This window comes from Oncorhynchus keta, chromosome 25 (assembly GCF_023373465.1).
Source record: "Oncorhynchus keta strain PuntledgeMale-10-30-2019 chromosome 25, Oket_V2, whole genome shotgun sequence".
NCBI classification, from domain to species: Eukaryota; Metazoa; Chordata; class Actinopteri; order Salmoniformes; family Salmonidae; genus Oncorhynchus; species Oncorhynchus keta.
The window spans coordinates 41,164,898-41,185,417 of record NC_068445.1 but is presented as its reverse complement, the minus strand read 5'-3'; the positions used below and the strand labels follow the sequence as shown (position 1 = coordinate 41,185,417).

Below are 20,520 nucleotides of genomic sequence, written 5' to 3'. Positions count from 1 at the left end.
TGGACTGTTATCACCACAATGGACTGTTATCACCACAATGGACTGTTATCACCACAATGGACTGTTATCACCACAATGGACTGTTATTACCACAATGGACTGTTATCACCACAATGGACTGTTATCACCACAATGGACTGTTATCACCACAATGGACTGTTATTACCACAATGGACTGTTATTACCACAATGGGCTGTTGTCACCACAATGGACTGTTATTACCACAATGGACTGTTATCACCACAATGGACTGTTATTACCACAATGGGCTGTTGTCACCACAATGGGCTGTTGTCACCACAATGGACTGTTATTACCACAATGGACTGTTATCACCACAATGGACTGTTATCACCACAATGGACTGTTATCACCACAATGGGCTGTTATCACCACAATGGACTGTTATCACCACAATGGAATGTTATCACCACAATGGACTGTTATCACCACAATGGACTGTTATCACCACAATGGAATGTTGTCACCACAATGGACTGTTATCACCACAATGGGCTGTTGTCACCACAATGGACTGTTATCACCACAATGGGCTGTTATCACCACAATGGACTGTTATCACCACAATGGACTGTTATCACCACAATGGACTGTTGTCACCACAATGGGCTGTTGTCACCACAATGGACTGTTATCACCACAATGGGCTGTTATCACCACAATGGACAGTTATCACCACAATGGACTGTTATCACCACAATGGACTGTTATCACCACAATGGCCTGTTATCACCACAATGGACTGTTATCACCACAATGGAATGTTATCACCACAATGGACTGTTATCACCACAATGGGCTGTTATCACCACAATGGGCTGTTATCACCACAATGGACTGTTATCACCACAATGAACTGTTGTCACCACAATGGACTGTTGTCACCACAATGGACTGTTATTACCACAATGGGCTGTTATCACCACAATGGACTGTTGTCACCACAATGGACTGTTATTACCACAATGGGCTGTTATCACCACAATGGACTGTTATTACCACAATGGACTGTTATCACCACAATGGACTGTTATCACCACAATGGACTGTTGTCACCACAATGGACTGTTATCACCACAATGGCCTGTCTGTATGCATTTGTGTAAGGGGGGGCTGCTGTTCAGTATTCCGAGACAGGAAACAGACATTTTAGGATCCAGCCCCTCAGGACTGGCTGCCATGGTGACCTCAGCTCTGGATCTATTTAAAACACACGTGTGTGTGTGTGTGTGTGTGTGTTTAAGAATGAGTATCTTAAAAGAGAGGCACAGAAAGGCCCCAGTCTTCTAAAACACACACACACACACACACACACACACCTTCCAGTGTCACCTTCAAACCCTACCAGATGGCTATACAGCCCGCTCAAAAACACTTCACAGTACATTTTCCATCCCACTATGGTGTAGGTTGCCAAACAGGGCACATCATTAAAGCAATGAGGAGAAGCTGATTTTAACCAACGCTACCCGATGTAGCTTTTTAAATGAGCTGTAAGAGAATGTCAACAGGAATATGGTATCACCCCCAGAGTGATCATACTGTATAATCACATCCTTCCTAAAGTCCGATTGGGTTTGAATTCTAAAGGTTAAACATTAAACTTTTAAAATGTTGAGAATATTAAAGTGTGTTTTTGGCAAAAAAATCTCTATATTTCCAGCCTTGACAGCCTCCACACACACACACCGCAAGACCACAGAGAGGCAAGGCTGCTAGGAGTGTGTGTGTGTGTGTGTGTGTGTGTGTGTGTGTGTGTGTGTGTGTGTGTGTGTGTGTGTGTGTGTGTGTGTGTGTGTGTGTGTGTGTGTGTGTGTGTGTGTGTGTGTGTGTGTGTGTGTGTGTGTGTGTGTGCGCGCGCGTGTGTGTGTGTGCAGGAGAGAGAGACAGAGGTATTTGTGTCTGAGGTGTTTGTGTATACTTCTTCAAATAATGCCACACTATCTCTGGTGTCAGTCTTATCCTCACAGAAGAGCAACCTATATCTGGTGTCAGTCTTATCTTCACAGAAGAGCACACTATATCTGGTTTCAGTCTTATCTTCACAGAAGAGCACACCATCTCTGGTTTCAGTCTTATCCTCACAGAAGAGCACACTATATCTGGTTTCAGTCTTATCTTCACAGAAGAGCACACCATCTCCGGTTTCAGTCTTATCCTCACAGAAGAGCACACTATATCTGGTTTCAGTCTTATCCTCACAGAAGAGCACACTATATCTGGTGTCAGTCTTCTTATCCAGTCTTATCAGAAGAGCACACTATATCTGGTTTCAGTCTTATCCTCAGTCTTATCCTCACAGAAGAGCACACTATATCTGGTTTCAGTCTACAGAAGAGCACACCATCTCCGGTTTCAGTCTTATCCTCACAGAAGAGCACACTATATCTGGTTTCAGTCTTATCCTCACAGAAGAGCACACTATATCTGGTGTCAGTCTTATCCTCACAGAAGAGCACACTATATCTGGTTTCAGTCTTATCTTCACAGAAGAGCACACCATCTCCGGTTTCAGTCTTATCCTCACAGAAGAGCACACTATATCTGGTTTCAGTCTTATCCTCACAGAAGAGCACACCATCTCCGGTTTCAGTCTTATCCTCACAGAAGAGCACACTATATCTGGTTTCAGTCTTATCCTCACAGAAGAGCACACTATATCTGGTTTCAGTCTTATCCTCACAGAAGAGCACACTATATCTGGTGTCATCTCCGGTTTCAGTCTTATCCTCACAGAAGAGCACACTATATCTGGTTTCAGTCTTATCCTCACAGAAGAGCACACCATCTCCGGTTTCAGTCTTATCCTCACAGAAGAGCACACTATATCTGGTTTCAGTCTTATCCTCACAGAAGAGCACACCATCTCCGGTTTCAGTCTTATCCTCACAGAAGAGCACACTATATCTGGTTTCAGTCTTATCCTCACAGAAGAGCACACCATCTCCGGTTTCAGTCTTATCCTCACAGAAGAGCACACTATATCTGGTTTCAGTCTTATCCTCACAGAAGAGCACACCATCTCCGGTTTCAGTCTTATCCTCACAGAAGAGCACACCATCTCTGGTGTCAGTCATATCCTCACAGAAGAGCACACTATCTCTGGTGTCAGTCTTATCCTCACAGAAGAGCACACTATCTCTGGTGTCAGTCTTATCCTTGTCTCCCAGTCTTTCACTGGACTGGACCAAAGTCAGGGATTCTCAATCAACGGCACATTGTCGTCAAGTGCACTGAACATATGTTTCTATAAGAAAAGGCCCATCCATTCTTTAACCATCCCACTATAAAGTAACAGTCTGATTGTTAAAGCTCTTTCCAGAGTCCTGAGTGCTCTGCACCCCAGCTAAATGTCTTGTCATTCTGAGACGTCATGTTCAGTTCATCTTAGTTCTGTCAACAGATAACACCTCTCTGCTGTTATCAGCTACCTGGTTATAATTAGACGTCTCCGTTAATGTACTGTATGTATGTATGCTGCACTGAAGCTGGCCTTTTTCCTGAGCGCAAAAATGCAGTTTGAGTTAGAGCTGCTTGAAGGAGAGCGGAGGAAGTGGAGTGGAGATTGCAAAGGGTGGCCTTCCAATGTTTGTGTTTGTGTGTGTGTGTGTGTGTGTGTGTGTGTGTGTGTGTGTGTGTGTGTGTGTGTGTGTGTGTGTGTGTGTGTGTGTGTGTGTGTGTGTGTGTGTGTGTGTGTGTGTGTGTGTGTGTGTGTGTGTGTGTCAGAAGACTAATGTGACTCCTTTACAATATTCACAAGGGCTGCATAAGATGTCGCACCTCTTGAGCTCTTGTTGCACGTTACAGGTACACACAGTATCTACACTGCTGACCCATTTACACACTAACTAACACACAAAGTGTGACACAATCTCCTTCTCTCTAAAGTACTTTTAGGAAGTATGATAATACATAAATAAAACCTGTAGCCGACAGAAAGCCTTGATTATCTGCTGATAGTAGATCACAATAGAAGGAAGCCTTGATGACAGACCAGAACAGTCTGGACCAGACCAGAACAGACTGGATCAGAATAGAACAGAATAGAACAGACTGTTCCAGAACAGACCGCACCAGACCAGAACAGACTGCACCAGACCAGAACAGTCTGGACCAGAATAGAATAGAACAGAATAGAACAGAATAGAACAGAATAGAACATAATAGAACAGACTGTTCCAGAACAGACTGGACCAGAATAGAATAGAACAGAATAGAACAGAATAGAACATAATAGAACAGAATAGAACAGACTGTTCCAGAACAGACTGGACCAGAATAGAACAGAATAGAACAGACTGTTCCAGAACAGACTGGACCAGAATAGAACAGAATAGAACAGACTGTTCCAGAACAGACTGGAACAGAATAAAACAGAATAGAACAGACTGTTCCAGAACAGTCTGGAACAGAATAAAACAGAATAGAACAGACTGTTCCAGAACAGTCTGGAACAGAATAAAACAGAATAGAACAGACTGTTCCAGAACAGACTGGACCAGAATAGAATAGAACAGAATAGAACAGACCGTTCCAGAACAGACCGCACCAGACCAGAACAGTCTGGACCAGAATAGAATAGAACAGAATAGAACAGACTGTTCCAGAACAGACTGGACCAGAATATAACAGAATAGAACGGACTGGAACAGAATATAACAGAATAGAACAGACTGGAACAGAATATAACAGAATAGAACAGACTGGAACAGAATAGAACAGACTGGAACAGAATAGAACAGAATAGAACAGACTGGAATATAACAGAATATAACAGAATAGAACAGACTGGAACAGAATAGAACAGAATAGACCGTTCCAGAACAGACTGGAACAGAATATAACAGAATAGAACAGACCATTCCAGAACAGACTGGAACAGAATATAACAGAATAGAACAGACCGTTCCAGAACAGACTGGACCAGAATATAACAGAATAGAACAGACCAGACGGGACCAGACCAGACTAGATGGGACAAGAACAGCTCCCACTGAAGGACTGAAAGGAAAACAACTGTTTGGGGCTGACAGAACAGACCCTGACCAGACGAACACTATGTCAATACAGACAGTAGAACAGTCTTACTGACCTGTTCCAGAACACTGGATATAACAGAATAGAACAATACTACAGAACATTACTGAACCAACTGGAACAGAATACTATGTCAATACTAACAGTATTACTGACCAACGAGACACTATGTCAATACTACAGATTACTGACCAACCAGACACTATGACAATACTACAGATTACTGACCAACCAGACACTATGTTAATACTACAGTATTACTGACCAGACCAGACACAGTTAATAATACAGTATTACTGACCAACCAGACACTATTTCAATACAGTATTAGACCAACCAGACACTAGTCAATACTACAGTATTACTGACCAACCAGACACTATGTCAATACTACAGTATTACTGACCAACCAGACACTATGTTAATACTACAGTATTACTGACCAACCAGACACTATGTTAATACTACAGTATTACTGACCAACCAGAAACTATGTTAATACTACAGTATTACTGACCAACCAGACACTATGTTAATACTACAGTATTACTGACCAACCAGACACTATGTTAATACTACAGTATTACTGACCAACCAGACACTATGACAATACTACAGTATTACTGACCAACCAGACACTATGTCAATGACCAACCAGACACTATGTTAATACAGTATTACTGACCAACCAGACACTATGTTAATACTACAGTATTACTGACCAACCAGACACTATGTTAATACTACAGTATTACTGACCAACCAGACACTATGACAATACTACAGTATTACTGACCAACCAGACACTATGTTAATACTACAGTATTACTGACCAACCAGCCACTATGTTAATACTACAGTATTACTGACCAACCAGACACTATGTCTGTACTACAGTATTACTGACCAACCAGACACTATGTCAATACTACAGTATTACTGACCAACCAGACACTATGTCAATACTACAGTATTACTGACCAACCAGACACTATGTTAATACTACAGTATTACTGACCAACCAGACACTATGTCAATACTACAGTATTACTGACCAACCAGACACTATGTTAATACTACAGTATTACTGACCAACCAGACACTATGTCAATACTACAGTATTACTGACCAACCAGACACTATGTTAATACTACAGTATTACTGACCAACCAGACACTATGTCAATACTACAGTATTACTGACCAACCAGACACTATGTCAATACTACAGTATTACTGACCAACCAGACACTATGTTAATACTACAGTATTACTGACCAACCAGACACTATGTTAATACTACAGTATTACTGACCAACCAGACACTATGTCAATACTACAGTATTACTGACCAACCAGACACTATGTCAATACTACAGTATTACTGACCAACCAGACACTATGTTAATACTACAGTATTACTGACCAACCAGACACTATGTTAATACTACAGTATTACTGACCAACCAGACACTATGTCAATACTACAGTATTACTGACCAACCAGACACTATGTTAATACTACAGTATTACTGACCAACCAGACACTATGTTAATACTACAGTATTACTGACCAACCAGACACTATGTCAATACTACAGTATTACTGACCAACCAGACACTATGTCAATACTACAGTATTACTGACCAACCAGACACTATGTCAATACTACAGTATTACTGACCAACCAGACACTATGACAATACTACAGTATTACTGACCAACCAGACACTGTCTGTTCTACAGTATTACTGACCAACCAGACACTATGACAATACTACAGTATTACTGACCAACCAGACACTATGTTAATACTACAGTATCCAACCAGACGCTATGTCTGTACTAAAGTATTACTGACCAACCAGACACTATGTTAATACTACTGTATTACTGACCAACCAGACACTATGTTAATACTACAGTATTACTGACCAACCAGACACTATGTTAATACTACAGTATTACTGACCAACCAGACACTATGTTAATACTACAGTATTACTGACCAACCAGACACTATGTCAATACTACAGTATTACTGACCAACCAGACACTATGTTAATACTACAGTATTACTGACCAACCAGACACTATGTCAATACTACAGTATTGACCAACCAGACACTATGTTAATACTACAGTATTACTGACCAACGAGACACTATGTCAATACTACAGTATTACTGACCAACGAGACACTATGTCAATACTACAGTATTACTGACCAACGAGACACTATGTCAATACTACAGTATTACTGACCAACCAGACACTATGTCAATACTACAGTATTACTGACCAACCAGACACTATGTCAATACTACAGTATTACTGACCAACCAGACACTATGTCAATACTACAGTATTACTGACCAACCAGACACTATGTCAATACTACAGTATTACTGACCAACCAGACACTATGTCAATACTACAGTATTACTGACCAACCAGACACTATGTCAATACTACAGTATTACTGACCAACCAGACACTATGTTAATACTACAGTATTACTGACCAACCAGACACTCTGTTAATATTCTACAGTATTACTGACCAAAGTTACACTATGTTCAATACTACAGTATTACTGACCAACCAGACACTATGTTAATACTACAGTATTACTGACCAACCAGACACTATGTTAATACTACAAGTATTACTGACCAACCAGACACTATGTCAATACTACAGAATATTACTGACCAACCAGACACTATGTTAAATACTACTAAATTACTGACCAACCAGACACTATGTTAAAAGTAACAATGTATTACTGACCAACCAGACACTATGTTAATACTACAGTATTACTGACCAAACATACACTATGTCAATACTACAGTATTACTGACCAACCAGACACTATGTTAATACTACTGTATTACTGACCAACCAGACACTATGTTAATACTACAGTATTACTGACCAACCAGACACTATGTTAATACTACAGTATTACTGACCAACTGCAGTGACACTATGTCAATACTACAGTATTACTGACCAACCAGACACTATGTTGGGGATACTGACAGTATTACTGACCAACCAGACACTATGTTAATACTAGTGACAGTTTTAAATGACCAACCAGACACTATGTCAATACTACAGTATTAAATGTGACCAACCAGACACTATGTTAATACTGGGCTGGGGACTGCTATTGACTGACCAACCAGACACTATGTTAATACTGCATAGGAGAATTACTGACCAACCAGACACTATGTTAATAACAGTTTTACCTGACTTTTCCATTACAAAAAAATATGTCAATACTACAGTATTACTGACCAACCAGACACTATGTCATGTCTACAGTATTACTGACCAACCAGACACTATGTTAATACTACAGTATTACTGACCAAACATACACTATGTCAATACTACATTTGACTGTATTACTGACCAACCAGCTTTATGGGATGTTACACTATGTCAATACTACAGTATTACTGACCAACCAGACACTATGTTAATACTACAGTATTACTGACCAACCAGACACTCTGTTCTTAATACTACAGTATTACTGACCAAACATACACTATGTCAATACTACAGTATTACTGACCAACCAGACACTATGTCAATACTAAATAGTTTTACCTGACCAACCAGACACTATGTTTATACTACAGTATTATCATGACCAACCAGACACTATGTTAATTGAAAAATAAAGTATTACTGACCAACCAGACAAGTGCTATTTAATACTGAATTCATATTACTGACCAACCAGACACTATGTTAGTGACACTTTGGTATCTTGTAATATGCACTGAAAGGGCAACCAGACACTATGTCAAACTAGGAATGGGCCTGGAGAAATGTAACCATTCTCAGATTAATAGACAGAGCTATAGACGCAAAGAATGACCATCCATGATGTCACAATGATCGTTTTAACCATCTTATGAGGCTATACAGTGGTTTGTTTACATTGACAGTGTTTACAAACATTAGAGAAAAACCCTGTTTATATTTGTGGTTCTAATGTAGTGTGACAGTTGAACAACACTCATGAGGCATGTAATGATCTATTTATTTTCAAAGGTGTCTGTGATCTAATTACAATAGTCTTTGCTGTTAACGTAACGGATTGTAGTTACCATTTTGGGGGGTTCGGTATTCCGTTACTCCCCAACCCTGGGAATTACTCTCAGGATGGAGTGAACTTGGGTGCATCTTCAATGGCATCCTAATTCCTAGATAGTACACTACTTTGGACCCTGCTCAAAAGTACTGAACTAAAAAAGGAACAGGGAGCCATTTCAGACTCACACTTCCTGGTTGAGTCACTTACTTACTGTTGAGATGACATCATCGACTTGAGTAACATCATGTGTTGGGAGAGTTATCATTATGACTTTTAAACCACTTATCCAGGAACCGATGTAATATTTAGGTTCTGATCCATCTAGGTTTGACCTGGGCTGAGGAGAACTGATCAGAAATCAGTGGTTAGGGGAGATACGGAAGCACCTTGGGTGGATACAGTCTGTAGATGAGTAACACTTCCTGTAAAGCAGTGGAATTCACCTGACCACGTACTGTCTGATGCACTGACGTCAATGTAAAGTTGTGGTGTTGGAGGGGAGAGAAGTGAGACGGATCAGTCTACACGACAGTGACAGTCTTTCACAGTACAACTCTTTTAGACCGGAGCACAGAGAACACAAAAACTCTCAACAATCAACTGCTGAATAATTCACCTGACCTGTCAGTCCACAAAGCCAGGTGTGAGTGTCCCCTCTCAGTTTACCAGATAACAACACAACGCTTTCATTGACCCTTTAAGTCTAATAGTTCTAATATTTATTTTGTCGTTATAAAACAGTTTTGACTCGTTCCTTTGACCGTAGCACAGTCGTATCAATGATCTGACCAGATGATTTGACCCCTTCAGTCTTTAGTTTGGCTGCAGGGGACTGTGAGCTCACCAGATGAAGTGGCCTGAGAGGGACAGTGACCTGAGAGGGACAATGCGGTGCGACAACAGATCTATCTATGTCAAGGTAGTGCCCCAGCGTAACGCAGCAGTAACTCTGGAGAATAGCCCGTCTGTGGGTAATGACACACTAACACAACACCTGGTCAAACAGCTAGATCAAAACACAAGTATGCACATGGCATTATGTTCAACTACCATCAGAATCTTCCTCCTCCTCATCATCATCAAGATCAATCCCAAAATGACTTCTCAGTTCTGAAGAGTATTTCCCGTTCTGACATCCTCTCCAACAGAAAAATGTCAAACCTTGTTTACTAGAGAAATAAACCAGACCGTATGTAGAGAAACAATAAACATTCATGTCTAATATGTAACAGACTACATTGTACAGACAAAGAAAGCATTGAGCTGGTTGTTTAAAGGTTAGAAAGCATTGAGCTGGTTGTTTAAAGGTTAGAAAGCATTGAGCTGGTTGGGTTAGAAAGCATTGAGCTTTAAAGGTTAGAAAGCATTGAGCTGGTTGTTTAAAGGTTAGAAAATAACTGGGCTGGGGACTGCTAGCATTGAGCTGGTTGTTTAAAGGCTAGAAAGCATTCAGCTGGTTGTTTAAATTTTAGAAAGCATTGAGCTGGTTGTTTAAAGGTTAGAAGGCATTGAGCTGGTTGTTTAAAGGTTAGAAAGCATTGAGCTGGTTGTTTAAAGGTTAGAAAGCATTGAGCTGGTTGTTTAAAGGTTAGAAAGCATTGAGCTGGTTGTTTAAAGGTTAGAAAGCATTGAGCTGGTTGTTTAAAGGTTAGAAAGCATTGAGCTGATTGTTTAAAGGTTAGAAGGCATTGAGCTGGTTGTTTAAAGGTTAGAAGGCATTGAAGTGATGTTGTAAAGATTGGAGAAAAAAAAGTCACAAAAAGTATTCCAAAGTTATGGCTTTTTCTCTCTTTCCCTTTCTCGTTCTCTCTTTCCCTTTCTTGTTCTCTCACCCCCTCTCTCTTTCCCTTTCTCGTTCTCCCTTTCCCTTTCTCGTTCTCTCACCCCCTCTCTCTTTCCCTTTCTCGTTCTCTCACCCCCTCTCTCTTTCCCTTTCTCGTTCTCTCTTTCCCTTTCTCGGTCTCTCACCCCCCCTCTCTTTCCCAAACTATTCACTCCTGGATCGTCATTCCTAGAAACCAACTCCTTCCTTCACTCATTCTTTCCACTGCTTTACTTCAGGAGTCCCCAGAAATGAAAAGAGAGAAGATGGAGAGAGTGAACACTCACTTTCGTTCACCACTACTTCCTGTATGTTTGCCCACCCCTCCCACACCCTAACCCTGATCCTGAGGTCAAGAGGCTTGCCATCGCTCTTACCGTTAGTCCCGGCTACAGCCGTGCGTGTGTGTCCGACGGGGAGTGTGTGAGACGTGCAGACCACCATGCAGTCTTGGGAAAGTCCGACCAGTGAACAAGCTGTTGATTTCATCAAGGCTATCCCTTCATCGTTCACACACTAACTCCTCCTCCTCCTCTAACCCTCCCTCATTCTCTGTATCCACTCCCTCCTCTGGCTTTCTGACACTGCCCTACTCTCTCTGTCTCTCTCAACTCCTCCCTCCTCTGGCTTTCTGACACTGCCCTACTCTCTCTGTCTCTCTCAACTCCTCCCTCCTCTCGCTTTCTGACACTGCCCTACTCTCTCTGTCTCTCTCAACTCCTCCCTCCTCTGGCTTTCTGACACTGCCCTACTCTCTCTGTCTCTCTCAACTCCTCCCTCCTCTGGCTTTCTGACACTGCCCTACTCTCTCTGTCTCTCTCAACTCCTCCCTCCTCTGGCTTTCTGACACTGCCCTACTCTCTCTGTCTCTCTCAACTCCTCCCTCCTCTGGCTTTCTGACACTGCCCTACTCTCTCTGTCTCTCTCAACTCCTCCCTCCTCTGGCTTTCTGACACTGCCCTACTCTCTCTGTCTCTCTCAACTCCTCCCTCCTCTGGCTTTCTGACACTGCCCTACTGTCTGTCCCTCCTCTGGCTTTCTGAACTGCCCCCTCCTCTGGCTCTCTCAACTCCTCCCTCCTCTGGCTCTCTGACACTGTACTCTCTCAACTCCTCCCTCCTCTGGCTTTCTGACACTGCCCTACTCTCTCTGTCTCTCTCAACTCCTCCCTCCTCTGGCTTCTCTGACACTGCCCTACTCTCTCTGTCTCTCTCAACTCCTCCCTCCTCTGGCTTTCTGACACTGCCCTACTCTCTCTGTCTCTCTCAACTCCTCCCTCCTCTGGCTTTCTGACACTGCCCTACTCTCTCTGTCTCTCTCAACTCCTCCCTCCTCTGGCTTTCTGACACTGCCCTACTCTCTCTGTCTCTCTCAACTCCTCCCTCCTCTGGCTTTCTGACACTGCCCTACTCTCTCTGTCTCTCTCAACTCCTCCCTCCTCTGGCTTTCTGACACTGCCCTACTCTCTCTGTCTCTCTCAACTCCTCCCTCCTCTGGCTCTCTGACACTGCCCTACTCTCTCTGTCTCTCTCAACTCCTCCCTCCTCTGGCTTTCTGACACTGCCCTACTCTCTCTGTCTCTCTCAACTCCTCCCTCCTCTGGCTGTCTGACACTGCCCTACTCTCTCTGTCTCTCTCAACTCCTCCCTCCTCTGGCTCTCTGACACTGCCCTACTCTCTCTGCTGTCTCTCTCAACTCCTCCCTCCTCTGGCTTTCTGACACTGCCCTACTCTCTCTGTCTCTCTCAACTAACCCTCCTCTGGCTTTCTGACACTGCCCTACTCTCTCTGTCTCTCTCAACTCCTCCCTCCTCTGGCTTTCTGACACTCCCTTCCTCTCTGTCTCTCTCAACTCCTCCCTCCTCTGGCTTTCTGACACTGCCCTACTCTCTCTGTCTCTCTCAACTCCTCCCTCCTCTGGCTTTCTGACACTGCCCTACAGATCTCTGTCTCTCTCAACTCCTCCCTCCTCTGGCTCTCTGACACTGCCCTACTCTCTCTGTCTCTCTCAACTCCTCCCTCCTCTGGCTCTCTGACACTGCCCTACTCTCTGTCTCTCTCAACTCCTCCCTCCTCTGGCTTTCTGACACTGCCCTACTCTCTCTGTCTCTCTCAACTCCTCTCTCCTCTGGCTTTCTGACACTGCCCTACTCTCTCTGTCTCTCTCAACTCCTCTCTCCTCTGGCTTTCTGACACTGCCCTACTCACTCTGTCTCTCAACTCCTCCCTCCTCTGGCTTTCACACTGCCCACTCTCTCAACTCCTCCCTCCTCTGGCTTTCTGACACTGCCCTATTTCACTGTCTCTGACAACTCCTCCCTCCTCTGGCTTTCTGACACCGCCCTACTCTCTCTGTCTCTCTCAACTCCTCCCTCCTCTGGCTTTCTGACACTGCCCACTCTCTCTGTCTCTCTCAACTCCTCCCTCCTCTGGCTTTCTGACACTGCCCTACTCTCTCTGTCTCTCTCAACTCCTCCCTCCTCTGGCTCTCTGACACTGCCCTACTCTCTCTGTCTCTCTCAACTCCTCCCTCCTCTGGCTTTCTGACACTGCCCTACTCTCTCTGTCTCTCTCAACTCCTCCCTCCTCTGGCTTTCTGACACTGCCCTACTCTCTCTGTCTCTCTCAACTCCTCCCTCCTCTGGCTCTCTGACACTGCCCTACTCTCTCTGTCTCTCTCAACTCCTCCCTCCTCTGGCTTTCTGACACTGCCCTACTCTCTGGTGTCTCTCTCAACTCCTCCCTCCTCTGGCTTTCTGACACTGCCCTTTAAAGGTCTCTCTCAACTCCTCCCTCCTCTGGCTTTCTGACACTGCCCTACTCTCTCTGTCTCTCTCAACTCCTCCCTCCTCTGGCTCTCTGACACTGCCCTACTCTCTCTGTCTCTCTCAACTCCTCCCTCCTCTTGTTCTGACACTGCCCTACTCTCTCTGTCTGGTCAACTCCTCCCTCCTCTGGCTCTCTGACACTGCCCTACTCTCTCTGTCTCTCTCAACTCCTCCCTCCTCTGGCTCTCTGACACTGCCCTACTCTCTCTGTCTCTCTCAACTCCTCCCTCCTCTGGCTTTCTGACACTGCCCTACTCTCTCTGTCTCTCTCAACTCCTCCCTCCTCTGGCTCTCTGACACTGCCCTACTCTCTCTGTCTCTCTCAACTCCTCCCTCCTCTGGCTTTCTGACACTGCCCTACTCTCTGTCTCTCTCAACTTCTCCCTCCTCTGGCTTTCTGACACTGCCCTACTCTCTCTGTCTCTCTCAACTCCTCCCTCCTCTGGCTTTCTGACACTGCCCTACTCTCTCTGTCTCTCTCAACTCCTCCCTCCTCTGGCTTTCTGACACTGCCCTACTCTCTCTGTCTCTCTCAACTCCTCCCTCCTCTGGCTTTCTGACACTGCCCTACTCTCTCTGTCTCTCTCAATGAAAGAGAGAAGATGGGCTCTCTGACACTGCCCTACTCTCTCTGTCTCTCTCAACTCCTCCCTCCTCTGGCTCTTGACACTGCCCTACTCTCTCTGTCTCTCTCAACTCCTCCCTCCTCTGGCTTTCTGACACTGCCCTCACTCTCTCTGTCTCTCTCAACTCCTCTCTCCTCTGGCTTTCTGACACTGCCCTACTCTCTCTGTCTCTCTCAACTCCTCTCTCCTCTGGCTTTCTGACACTGCCCTACTCTCTCTGTCTCTCAACTCCTCCCTCCTCTGGCTTTCTGACACTGCCCTACTCTCTCAACTCCTCCCTCCTCTGGCTTTCTGACACTGCCCTACTCTCACTGTCTCTCTCAACTCCTCCCTCCTCTGGCTTTCTGACACCGCCCTACTCTCTCTGTCTCTCTCAACTCCTCCCTCCTCTGGCTTTCTGACACTGCCCTACTCTCTCTGTCTCTCTCAACTCCTCCCTCCTCTGGCTTTCTGACACTGCCCTACTCTCTCTGTCTCTCTCAACTCCTCCCTCCTCTGGCTCTCTGACACTGCCCTACTCTCTCTGTCTCTCTCAACTCCTCCCTCCTCTGGCTTTCTGACACTGCCCTACTCTCTCTGTCTCTCTCAACTCCTCCCTCCTCTGGCTTTCTGACACTGCCCTACTCTCTCTGTCTCTCTCAACTCCTCCCTCCTCTGGCTCTCTGACACTGCCCTACTCTCTCTGTCTCTCTCAACTCCTCCCTCCTCTGGCTTTCTGACACTGCCCTACTCTCTCTGTCTCTCTCAACTCCTCCCTCCTCTGGCTTTCTGACACTGCCCTACTCTCTCTGTCTCTCTCAACTCCTCCCTCCTCTGGCTTTCTGACACTGCCCTACTCTCTCTGTCTCTCTCAACTCCTCCCTCCTCTGGCTCTCTGACACTGCCCTACTCTCTCTGTCTCTCTCAACTCCTCCCTCCTCTCGCTTTCTGACACTGCCCTACTCTCTCTGTCTCTCTCAACTCCTCCCTCCTCTGGCTCTATGACACTGCCCTACTCTCTCTGTCTCTCTCAACTCCTCCCTCCTCTGGCTCTCTGACACTGCCCTACTCTCTCTGTCTCTCTCAACTCCTCCCTCCTCTGGCTTTCTGACACTGCCCTACTCTCTCTGTCTCTCTCAACTCCTCTCTCCTCTGGCTTTCTGACACTGCCCTACTCTCTCTGTCTCTCTCAACTCCTCTCTCCTCTGGCTTTCTGACACTGCCCTACTCTCTCTGTCTCTCAACTCCTCCCTCCTCTGGCTTTCTGACACTGCCCTACTCTCTCAACTCCTCCCTCCTCTGGCTTTCTGACACTGCCCTACTCTCACTGTCTCTCTCAACTCCTCCCTCCTCTGGCTTTCTGACACTGCCCTACTCTCTCTGTCTCTCTCAACTCCTCCCTCCTCTGGCTTTCTGACACTGCCCTACTCTCTCTGTCTCTCTCAACTCCTCCCTCCTCTGGCTTTCTGACACTGCCCTACTCTCTCAACTCCTCTCTCCTCTGGCTTTCTGACACTGCCCTACTCTCTCTGTCTCTCTCAACTCCTCCCTCCTCTGGCTTTCTGACACTGCCCTACTCTCTCTGTCTCTCTCAACTCCTCCCTCCTCTGGCTTTCTGACACTGCCCTACTCTCTCTGTCTCTCTCAACTCCTCCCTCCTCTGGCTTTCTGACACTGCCCTACTCTCTCAACTCCTCCCTCCTCTGGCTTTCTGACAATGCCCTACTCTCTCTGTCCCTCTCAACTCCTCCCTCCTCTGGCTTTCTGACACTGCTTTACTCTCTCTGTCTCTCTCCCTCCCTCACACTCTCTCGTCTGTCTCATGTTCTCTCTCTCTCCCTCCCTCACACTCTCTCATCTGTCTCATGTTCTCTCTCTCTCTCTCTCGCCCTCCCTCACACTCTCTCGTCTGTCTCATGTTCTCTCTCTCTCTCTCTCTCTCCCTCCCTCACACTCCTCTCTCGTCTGTCTCATGTTCTCTCTCTCCCTCCCTCCATCACACTCCTCTCTCTCTCTCTCCCTCCCTCACACTCCTCTCTGCTCTTGTCTGTTCTCACATCTGGCTGGTGAAAGGGAGGTGGGCTTGGAATCTCAGGGAGTCAGACACACACACACACACACACAGAACACAGGGTGGGACTACACACACACACACGGGTGGGACTACACACACACACACACACACAGGGTGGGACTACACACACACACACACACACACACACACACACACACACACACACACACACACACACACACACACACACACACACACACACACACACACACACACACACACACACACACACACACAGAACACAGGGTGGGACTACACACACACACACAGGGTGGGACTACACACACGCACACACACATACACACACACACACACACACCGTTTGTATACTTCCCTAATCTCTCTCTTTCTCCTCTTCTTGTTTGCCCCACTAAGTCTCTCCCTCTGTGCTGTTCTCGTCTCTTACTCTTCAGTTGTTTTTTTGTTCGAGGAATGCACGTCTCTTTCTCGCTCGCTAAAGTAGCAGTTTCCTGCACAAAAAATAGGAAACCACTTTCTTTTCTCATTTTTCATTGTCTCTGTGCGTAAACAACACCACTCAAAACCAAACTGACCAGCACACACACACACACACACACACACACACACACACACACACACACACACACACACACACACACACACACACATATATAAACACACACTAAAGAAAGACATTTCCTTTTTTTTGGTGTGCACTTTAGCGATTACAGAAATGATCAAAGCGGCGATTGGTAGAGGATGTGGGCTTCGATGCCCTGTCGGAGTACAGTCAGTTGATATGTAGCCATTGTAAATGGTAGAGGATGTGGGCTTCGATGCCCTGTCGGCGTACAGTCAGTTGATATGTAGCCATTGTAAATGGTAGAGGATGTGGGCTTCGATGCCCTGTCGGCGTACAGTCAGTTGATATGTAGCCATTGTAAATGGTAGAGGATGTGGGCTTCGATGCCCTGTCGGCGTACAGTCAGTTGATATGTAGCCATTGTAAATGGTAGAGGATGTGGGCTTCGATGCCCTGTCGGCGTACAGTCAGTTGATATGTAGCCATTGTAAATGGTAGAGGATGTGGGCTTCGATGCCCTGTCGGCGTACAGTCAGTTGATATGTAGCCATTGTAAATGGTAGAGGATGTGGGCTTCGATGCCCTGTCGGCGTACAGTCAGTTGATATGTAGCCATTGTAAATGGTAGAGGATGTGGGCTTCGATGCCCTGTCGGAGTACAGTATATAGAAACAGACTACAACATGCCACAAAAACGTGACGGCCCTGATACAGAAATGGGACAATGGCTGCTCTGCTCTCCGACACCATACGTGGCATAAACCACAGATCGTTGGACGTCTATGAACACACTGTCGTATACATTACAGCAAGGAGCCATCACACTGACGAGAGGTGGGACATGAAGTAGGTACTGACAACTGAGAACTTGGAGGAGAGGCACACAGCAGATAACAGCATTAAATACCTTGGTTGATGAGCGGGCGGGGGCAGTAAGCATCGTCTGGTAGCCATGACTATGGTAGAGGAAACTGCATTGACCCCTAGCGGTTATAGGCAAGGACCATCTCAATTCGTCAGGGCATGGACTCTACAAGGTGTTGAAAGCGTTCCACAGGGATGCTGGTCCATGTTGACTCCAATGCGTCCGACAGTTGTATCAAGTTGGCTGGATGTCCTTTGGGTGGTGGACCATGTTGACTCCAATGCTTCTTCCAGTTGTATCAAGTTGGCTGGATGTCCTTTGGGTGGTGGACCATGTTGACTCCAATGCTTCCTCCAGTTGTATCAAGTTGGCTGGATGTCCTTTGGGTGGTGGTCCATGTTGACTCCAATGCTTCCTCCAGTTGTATCAAGTTGGCTGGATGTCCTTTGGGTGGTGGTCCATGTTGACTCCAATGCTTCCTACAGTTGTATCAAGTTGGCTGGATGTCCTTTGGGTGGTGGTCCGTGTTGACTCCAATGCTTCCTACAGTTGTATCAAGTTGGCTGGATGTCCTTTGGGTGGTGGTCCATGTTGACTCCAATGCTTCCTACAGTTGTATCAAGTTGGCTGGATGTCCTTTGGGTGGTGGTCCATGTTGACTCCAATGCTTCCTACAGTTGTATCAAGTTGGCTGGATGTCCTTTGGGTGGTGGACCGTGTTGACTCCAATGCTTCCTCCAGTTGTATCAAGTTGGCTGGATGTCCTTTGGGTGGTGGACCATGTTGACTCAATGCTTCCTCAGTTGTATCAAGTTGGCTGGATGTCCTTTGGGTGGTGGACCATGTTGACTCAATGCTTCCTCCAGTTGTATCAAGTTGGCTGGATGTCCTTTGGGTGGTGGACCATGTTGACTCCAATGCTTCCTCCAGTTGTATCAAGTTGGCTGGATGTCCTTTGGGTGGTGGACCGTGTTGACTCCAATGCTTCCTCCAGTTGTATCAAGTTGGCTGGATGTCCTTTGGGTGGTGGTCCATGTTGACTCCAATGCTTCCTACAGTTGTATCAAGTTGGCTGGATGTCCTTTGGGTGGTGGACCATGTTGACTCCAATGCTTCCTCCAGTTGTATCAAGTTGGCTGGATGTCCTTTGGGTGGTGGACCGTGTTGACTCCAATGCTTCCTACAGTTGTATCAAGTTGGCTGGATGTCCTTTGGGTGGTGGTCCATGTTGACTCCAATGCTTCCTCCAGTTGTATCAAGTTGGCTGGATGTCCTTTGGGTGGTGGACCATGTTGACTCCAATGCTTCCTACAGTTGTATCAAGTTGGCTGGATGTCCTTTGGGTGGTGGACCGTGTTGACTCCAATGCTTCCTACAGTTGTATCAAGTTGGCTGGATGTCCTTTGGGTGGTGGACCATTCTTCAGACGGGAAACTGTTGAGCGTTAAAAACCCAGCAGCGTTGCAGTTCTTGACACAAACAGGTGCTCCTGGCACCTACTACCACACCCTGTTCAAAGAACCTTAAATATTTTGTGTTGCCCATTCACCCTCCGAATGAACGGCACCCACACACACAATCCATGTCTCAATTGTCTCATTTACATTTACATTTAAGTCATTTAGCAGACGCTCTTATCCAGAGCGACTTACAAATTGGGTATAAAGATCCTTCTTTAACCCGTCTCCTCCCCTTCATCTACACTGATTGAAGTGGATTTAATAAGTGACATCAATAAGGGATCGTAGCTTTCAGCTGGATTCCCCTGGACAGTCTATGTCACGGGAAGAGCAGGTGTTCGTCATGTCGTTTAAACGATACAAAAAAAAATTGCTGTTTCAATGTTCATGCAGAAACGTGTATGTTTTTGAGGCCGATCCGACCACATTCACAAAGAAACGCGCGTTATAGATCTGTCACTCTCATCGAAGAGCAAGTCTAAGATCTGTGCTCTATTTATATGCTTCCTGTTCTTAAGTTTTGTTGTTCTGGTTTTTTTTCCACTTTCGGTTTTGTACCCCAGCTTCAAACAGCTAAAACAAATACAAATATTTGGGGTTTATTGAAAATATATTTCACAGTGGTTTTAGATGGTACAAATTGCTTGGTTTTGTCACATTAACTGAAATGCAAATTCTGTATATTGCAACTTCAAGAATTGTTTTGCTTTTGTCACATCCTTAACACACACACACGCGCGCACACACACACACACACACACACACACACACACACACACACACACACACACACACACACACACACACACACACACACACACACACACACACACACACACACACACACACACACACACACACACACACACACACACTTCTAATTCTGACTATCACACTAAAGCAGCCATACCATATGAGTATAAAGGTGTGTATGTATGAGTATAATGGTGTGTATGTATGAGTATAATGGTGTGTATGTATGAGTATAATGGTGTATATGTATGAGTAAACAGGTGTGTATGTATGAGTGTAAAGGTGTGTATGCATGAGTAAACAGGTGTGTATGTATGAGTGTAAAGGTGTGTATGTATGAGTAAACATGTGTGTATGTATGAGTATAAAGGTGTGTATGTATGAGTG

The 20,520-nt window shown here is 45.3% G+C and overlaps 1 protein-coding gene across 1 annotated transcript in view; it reads right to left on the bottom strand.

Annotated features, from left to right (window-relative positions):
• LOC118381462 (phospholipid-transporting ATPase ID-like) overlaps positions 1-11,601 on the bottom strand; it is an 88,875-nt gene extending 77,274 nt beyond the window's left edge. The window contains exon 1 of the mRNA XM_052479559.1: positions 11,382-11,601. The gene's annotated coding sequence lies outside the window, so the exon portion shown is untranslated. The remainder of the gene's footprint in view (positions 1-11,381) is intronic.
• Between the last annotated feature and the right edge of the window lie 8,919 nt (positions 11,602-20,520).